At 41.6% G+C, this 7,115-nt stretch overlaps 1 long non-coding RNA gene across 1 annotated transcript; it reads right to left on the bottom strand.

Moving 5' to 3' along the window:
• Positions 1 to 315: 315 nt before the first annotated feature.
• LOC115603973 lies at positions 316 to 2,359 on the bottom strand. Its single transcript, XR_003990084.1, has 2 exons — positions 2,249 to 2,359; positions 316 to 1,403 (listed from the first exon to the last, which is right to left on the bottom strand). It is a non-coding gene; the product is annotated as an uncharacterized LOC115603973 (long non-coding RNA).
• Between the last annotated feature and the right edge of the window lie 4,756 nt (positions 2,360 to 7,115).

Genomic DNA, 7,115 nt, shown 5'->3' with positions numbered 1-7,115 from the left:
ATTCCCTGTAATGACCATTTCAGTACCATGTGATAGCTAAAGTTTCAGATTTAGAGATGTACCTTTCTTGTTTGTTTTTGTCCCCCAACTGCAAAAGTAAACTTCAAAATCATTGCTTCAGTTAGTCTAAGTTTTTGAACTTCCCAGTGGTTGCTGCTATATAAAAGCATAGATATATATTTAAATACAAACTGCACTTTTCCTGCCCCAGACAGACATCTGGCCAGTTCCCATCTGCTGACTGTGACCTGAAGCATTTTTTCCTCTCTCTCTCTCATTAGTTTGGGCTTTTGCTGAGGTTCAGTAGCTCACACATGCTGATCCATCAGTTGTTTTTATTGGCAAACAGGTCCAACATTAACAATCAGAAACTATAGCATCTGCTAGTTTAATAGGGAACCACATCCTATTGTACATTAGGTGTTTAGCAGTGTGGGCATTTGTCAAAACGATGATTAAGTGAAATACACATGTGTAATATTAAGGATATTTTAGGCTATAAATAATACATTTCATTTTCTCTTCATCTTTAAACTAACATATGCATTTTACCATAGGGAAAAATTTGTCTAAATCTTTCTGGATAGTTTAACACTGGAAACCTTGGTCGACACAATGCTTGTCTGTTAAAATTGTTTGCATGCCTTTTTATGCCGGGTGGGCTGCCCCTACCAGCAAACACAAAAGATTACGAAGGGTTTGAAGACTGGAGAACTGGTGTAGCATATCTCAGTGGCATGCAGCCCACGTGGGCTTTTGCTTCCAGAAGCTCAGAATTGCAAAGTAATGAATTAACTTCATTCAGAAATGCATTTTCAATACTTTAATGGCATCATCAGCAGCACAAATTGCCCCAAACTTACAAATAGACCTAGTGGAAACATTTTTTGAAATAAGGAGGTTTCCAGAACAGGGATTTTTAACATGCATTTACCGGTTTCCATGAGCTACCAGCATCTGCTTTTAGATACTAACATCGCACTGCCAGATTCAGCTTTGTTAGATGACATGGGCATTTGTTAATTGCAAATTGGTTTGTGGCACACCACTTAAAAGATAAACTCAAAACTCTGGGTTCGAGGCTGGTGTTTTCTGTCAATCATTGGTTTACTTAATCTCAGAACAGCTGCTATTCAAAGAACACAGGAAGTATCAACAAAGCTAGCAAAAATTCAAGCTTTGATGTAAAAGTTCTTCTGAACCATAAGAGCATGAGAAGCTGCAGGAGGCAGTGGAGATGCAAAGGCTGACAGTATCCCACCACTTCACACTGCAGCCTCCTGGGAGGAACGATGGCTGTCCCTGCTCCCAGGGAAGTGGTTTTGGGTACCCGCATCCCTTTCAGAAGCTCATGTCTTGGGAACGATGGACAGGTACTTCATGCCAACTTCATTGCAACCTACCTGCGTTATCAGGAAAGAAGGAAAGAAGTTTAATCACAAAGAACTTAGGACCGAGCAGAGGCTGGATGAAAAGCTCATTGAATTCAATGGGAAGACTCCTGCTGGCTTCACTGAGGGGTGGATTGGGTCCCAACTTCAGACCTCTGAAACTAATGCAAAATTTGTTTAGTTTTGTGCTTTTGAACATATCTTTATTTTCCAAACAGAGCCACAAGCAGTTATGTGTCTGTTTCTGTGATCCTCTTATGAAGTCATTCCAGCTCTTCTATCAGTAAACTTGTAATATATTTCGTGCTTAGTCTTCAAAGAAATGTTAACATTCACAGATAAAAGGCTCTGTACGCTGTCCATGCCACAACTGTCACCAGAAAACCCAGGAATGATGACATGAGCAGATGATAAATATCCTTACACAAAAAAACTATTTTTCACAGGAGCCATAAGCAAACCTTTGTTGCTCTCTCTGTGAACTGAGGGACTTGTCCTCCCATGGAGATGCCTTCAGGCTGGCTGAGCGGCCGCTGCAGCTCGCTGGTGCCAGGTGACAGAGCAAAGCCCCTGCCTGTGGTCTGATCCTGCCATGGAGCACAGGCAAGTAGAGCTGAGAGAGCGCCGGCCATTGACTCCTCGCCAAAAAGCATGCCATCCCCCACATCAAAAACGCACCAGGAGCCTTCATACAGGTCTGCGCCGTATAATGGGCAGATTTTCGGCGAGGGCTCAGAAGACAAATGAAGCTTTTATCTGCTTTCCAGCCCTCTGCAATAGGAGTTTACGTTAAAGCCACTTAACCGTCTAGAGTGCAGCCCTGTGGATTACCTGTTTGTGTGAATCGAGTACATTACCTGATCACATGAGCGCCAGGGATAAGTTTTCTATAACTAGCTTTTCTTTGAAGGGATCTTCAGCTACTTCGGGATTCTCACAAAGAAGTGCCCCAAATGAGGCAGGATTAAGAGCAAGCAATACTTCACTTTGGCTTGTGTTTCTCCAGCTTCATTTATTTAGCTTTACCTACTTGGTCACTTATTTGTGTGTCATAACAGTGGGATGAGGAATAAACCTTCCAAAGTATAACCTTTACAGCTTCATCGGTTAAATATTATATAAAGAAGGGAGTGAGTGTTATAAAAGTGAATATCTCTTTCTGAGCTGCAGTTCAAATGACTTGATAATTTTACAGGAGTTCTTAATTTAAATCGCTAGAGTTAAAATATTGTTTTATCACTTTTTTTTTTTTGAAAAAGCAACATTAAAAATCATTAGTTCTGCAGAACATTTTAAAATTAAAATAATGATGAGGGATGTGTAAGCCATTTTGAAAGCACTTGGAAAGATACACCCTTTTTCAGGAAATTGCACATGGAGGAGAGGAATCAGGGAAGGCTGAACACTGGAGTCTGTGTTTTAGGGGTCTTTTCAGCTCTGTCCCTGCAGGCTTTGTGCTCGCCCCTGTCCTGATGTGCCTTCAGAAACTGCTCTACCATCCCCCACTTCTCCACTGCCAGCTTGGGATGTTGTCCCCTATTTGCCGCTGAAGACACACCTCTGTGTGCTGTCACCATTATGTGTTGGGAGAGCTTCCGGGGGCTGAGCATCTCTCACCACCACCACTTTCACCAGTACATTGCCTGAAGACTGCCACCAACATTAACTACCCTCTCCCTGGTAATGTCCAGCAGCCCATCCTTCTGGGATGGTAGCCATGCTACTGTGTGTTGCAGGACACTATTTTTGCTTTGAAAATGCCAGTTTTCTTTTGTTTCCCAACTGCCTCAGAGCGGTTATGGGCACTCTGCAGCCTCTGGCTGCCTGTGAGTCCATTTTCCTATTGCCAGGAGCTGCAAAGTAAGATAATCACTCTCCGTTCCCTGAGAAGATGTTTTGTTTGACAAGTGGCCATATGATGGTCAGGAGTGGAGCTGCTCACCCCAAAGCCCCTGAGACCTGTGAAAAATAAAATGTGAGAGAAGGAATTACTAGGGTTGAGCTGCTTTTCTCACCACAAATCAATGGAAAGCAAAAGGAGACACATCCCAATCCTTCAGACAGTATGAGCTAAAGAGTTTGAAGGGAATATTTTTGGAGGAGGAAAGAGTTTTCTGATCAGAAGGTGTTCTTCCTTTAGTGACCAATTTAAGGTGGCTGTTTAACTTTCCTTTAAATCTGAAAACTGTCTGCCGTCTGAAAAGTGACTCCAGCACTGTGCCTGCTCCCTTGTCCATGGTGAGTGGATGCCTTGTGTACACGAGCCCATTTTCTTGGAAAGGCATTACAGCTTTTTCTTCCTTGTCGTGCTGTTCTGATAAATTAAAAGTCCATTTTGACTGCAAGACAGTACTTCTGTATGGAAAATAACATAACTTATCACTCATCACTGGTAATAATACTCTGCCTGAAGACATTCCTTTGTAAGCCTGTTGGTGATCAGTTTATGCCCTAAAGGATTATACTTATGACTCAAATAATACAACTTCAGATGATATTTTTATTCATAAAGGTACAATCTACTTTTGAAAGAATCTGAATTTCTCGCTCATTACCTCTTGTGACAATGAGACACTTTCTTTTCAGAGCTAAGTAAAGCCAAACTCCATATTGACAGCATTGACTGGCTGCAACAGACAGTGAGCCTGGCAGAAGGACAGATGGAGAGAAGGAAGACTGAGGAAGCATGTTACACACCCCTTACTTGCTCTCTGCAGCATAAAATGACACACAGCTTCACTACAGTGTTATCCCCCACTTCTGTAGATTTTTGTACTTACTGTGATTAAAATAATAACCCCTCAGTCCTATTTTCTGCAGTTCCTTCTTTCTTGTTCTGAGGTAAATTAAAAAAGAAAAACAACTAACCATCCAACTACTTTTTTCTTACATTGCTTATAAATGCTGCTTATTCATTAATTTTTTTCTCTGAGAATTATGTCTACTTGGTTGTATCTCATCAACTTAACTAAATAAATAAGGAATCTTTTCCTGAAAGTTTGTGGTTGCATGGTGTAATTAAATAGAAAACATTTGGCAGGTTTGGCTAAACAATGACTGTGCTTCCAAATGCTGATGGTGTAAATCAAACTGAGGAAAACACGTCATGTTTGTCCATTTCACGAGGACAATGAAGGCCTTATGTTTTTATTTTATGCTTGGATTTGGCCTTAATTCTCTTAAATTTGTACAAAGAGGATGACCAAATCTGAAAAGTTCTGAAAAGACTTTAGCCTTGCTAATCACATCTGTAGAAAAGCTGAGCTGGGGACTTTAACCACACAGTTGGCACCACGCTTGTACTTTGGCAATGAGATGAGATGAGATGAGAATAAAATGTATCTTTGAACTAAACAGCCAGCATTTTATTCTCAGAAACATAACTACAGTTGTGTAAAATCTTCGACATACATGAAAGCAAAAAGGGACTTTGCAGAGCCATGTGTCCAGAGCTTTTTGTGAGTCGCTTCTGATTTGCACGCAGACACACATGTGCTAGGTACTTGAGTTTGCAAAAGTAGATGCTGACTTTGGGCCCCATTTTGTGAAGATCAGGCCCTTAGTATCGAGTTAATATAGAAAGAGTGAAAATCTACAGACAAAACAAAGATTAGAGCTCGAAATGCACTTCTCCCTGCAGAAAGAGTCTGCCAGAAAGCACAGTAAATTTAGTCACAGTACAATGCCTATTACTCTCAGCGCATGATTAAAGCTGCTTTCTCTTGGACCACACACACATGTAGTCTGTCCCCCTCTTGGGAGAAATGTCTCCTTCTGCCCACGGCCCAGATGAATTATAGTCACAACCGCTTTGAAGATTTATAAAACATACAAAGGGGCAACCTGAAACAATAATGGTATTTCCCTGAAATGCATCCCTTCTCAATGAAGGCATTTTCTCAGGAATATGCAAGACATGATTCCAGTTTTCCAAGACAATGCTCATTATTACAAAGCCATTTCAGAAAAAACTTGAATTTCTCATTGCTCTAAATCCCACGACTTTACAGCCTGGTGCAAAAATCCTGGGGAAATGGTGTGGGAAACTGCAGAGTGATAGTCCCTCGGTGATGTTTTCTGGCATTGTGATTTTGGCTCTGTGACATGGCAGAAATTGTCCACAGTGTCCCCACCCTGGCTTCATGCTGCCTGTCGTCTCCCCCTTGGTTGAATAACTATGTCCATCAGGGAATTCTGTGCATGATCTCTTTTCCCTGGGGAGTCACTGGTGGGTTTTTAAACATGTTGCTTTAGATCTGGGCTTCTACACAGAAATACATGTTTCACAGAAAGTAGTGTGTCGCTACCAGCTGGCTGTCTAAGTAATTGAAGTTTGGGCTAGGTCACCCACCTAGGGACTTGGGCTCACTGCACATTCCTTTTTAACCTAGGCTGGAAATCACCCTCTTTGCAGCAAGGAAGGAAATTCTACCATGTCAGTGCTGATAATCAGTTTGTATTTCTTTTGCAGAAGCTGCAATCACCTGGGAAAAACTGTAGCAGAGGATAGCTGTAGGAAGGATCCTGCCAGCAGACCTGGGCAGATGTATCATATCCCATATGGATCATGGGACAGTGGGGATGAGACTTTACCATGGAGAAGTGTTGGCTTGTCAAATCTGCATCCTGTTCCCCTAACTTAGTCCAGCATAGGCACAGGTTTGGCTATGGTGTGCTTTGGGAATCTGTAAGAGCAGCCCTCTAAAAGTCGGATCATCTCCACTGGGTTGCACAGGTTAAGACAAAGCTGGACAGCCCTTCTGAAAGCTCTTCCTACTGATGTTTATGAAATACAATAACATACAACCTGCATGCTGTAGGGTTTTAATAATTTTAAATGATGTTTCTTTTAAACATCAAATTTTCCAACTTTATTTGAGATGGTGTCGTGGATTAAGCCCAGCTGAACCCAGGGCAGATGGTTCTTCATATTTTGCAAGTAGATCAAACCCCACCATTTGTAATTTATTCCCAATGAATAAAAAAGAATTAGAAAGCATGTATTTTGAGAGAAGTATTTGCTTTCCATGGAAAATTTCAATACTCATTTAGACCACAAAAGGAAAAGGCCTAAACCTGAAAAGATTCTGGATTTTGGTCAAAATATAATATTTTGTTTTGGGTATGGTGCCACAGGGCCTCATGGGAGGTGTGGTTCAGATGCCTCATGTCTCCATTCAGTTTAAGGGACAGACTTCTCACCGAAGGACCTGTTCAACAGTGCAGCATGGGTGACTAGTGATAAGTTCTTTTCCTTACCTAGACCCCTGTTTTGCAGGGCACCCTGCTCGCAACAGAAGATAGATGCATATGCCACTAAGGTCACAATTCTTACAAGGTTCCATGGCAGCATTTCTTATTCACTATTTGGTGTCTTCAGTGGAAAATGCTCCGGTTTTGATTTTGTCAGGTTTTGATTTTTTTTTTTTTCCCCCGAGAGTGCCAAACTAATCCTGGGGGAAATATAAACAATGTCTCAGTAGTTCTAGTTAAAAGTCTGACAGGTGGACTTCACCCAATTTTCTATGTATTTGGCCTTTATATGTAGTTCTTTCTGAATTTTGACATGTTTTGACAATTGATTGAAGTCAGGGTCTTGAGCATATCCCAGGCATCCCAGGGGAGCAGGTGATGTGTATCAAACCCTTTTGGTCCCTTTCCTGTGGGCTGTGTTTGGTGTACCCAAATGCAATCCCCAGCTGCTAGGGGGGTATTGGGTATTGT

Source organism: Strigops habroptila, chromosome 2 (genome assembly GCF_004027225.2).
Source record: "Strigops habroptila isolate Jane chromosome 2, bStrHab1.2.pri, whole genome shotgun sequence".
NCBI lineage: Eukaryota > Metazoa > Chordata > Aves > Psittaciformes > Psittacidae > Strigops > Strigops habroptila.
Note: the sequence above shows the minus strand (reverse complement) of the source record. Positions and strands in the feature narration are given on the sequence as shown.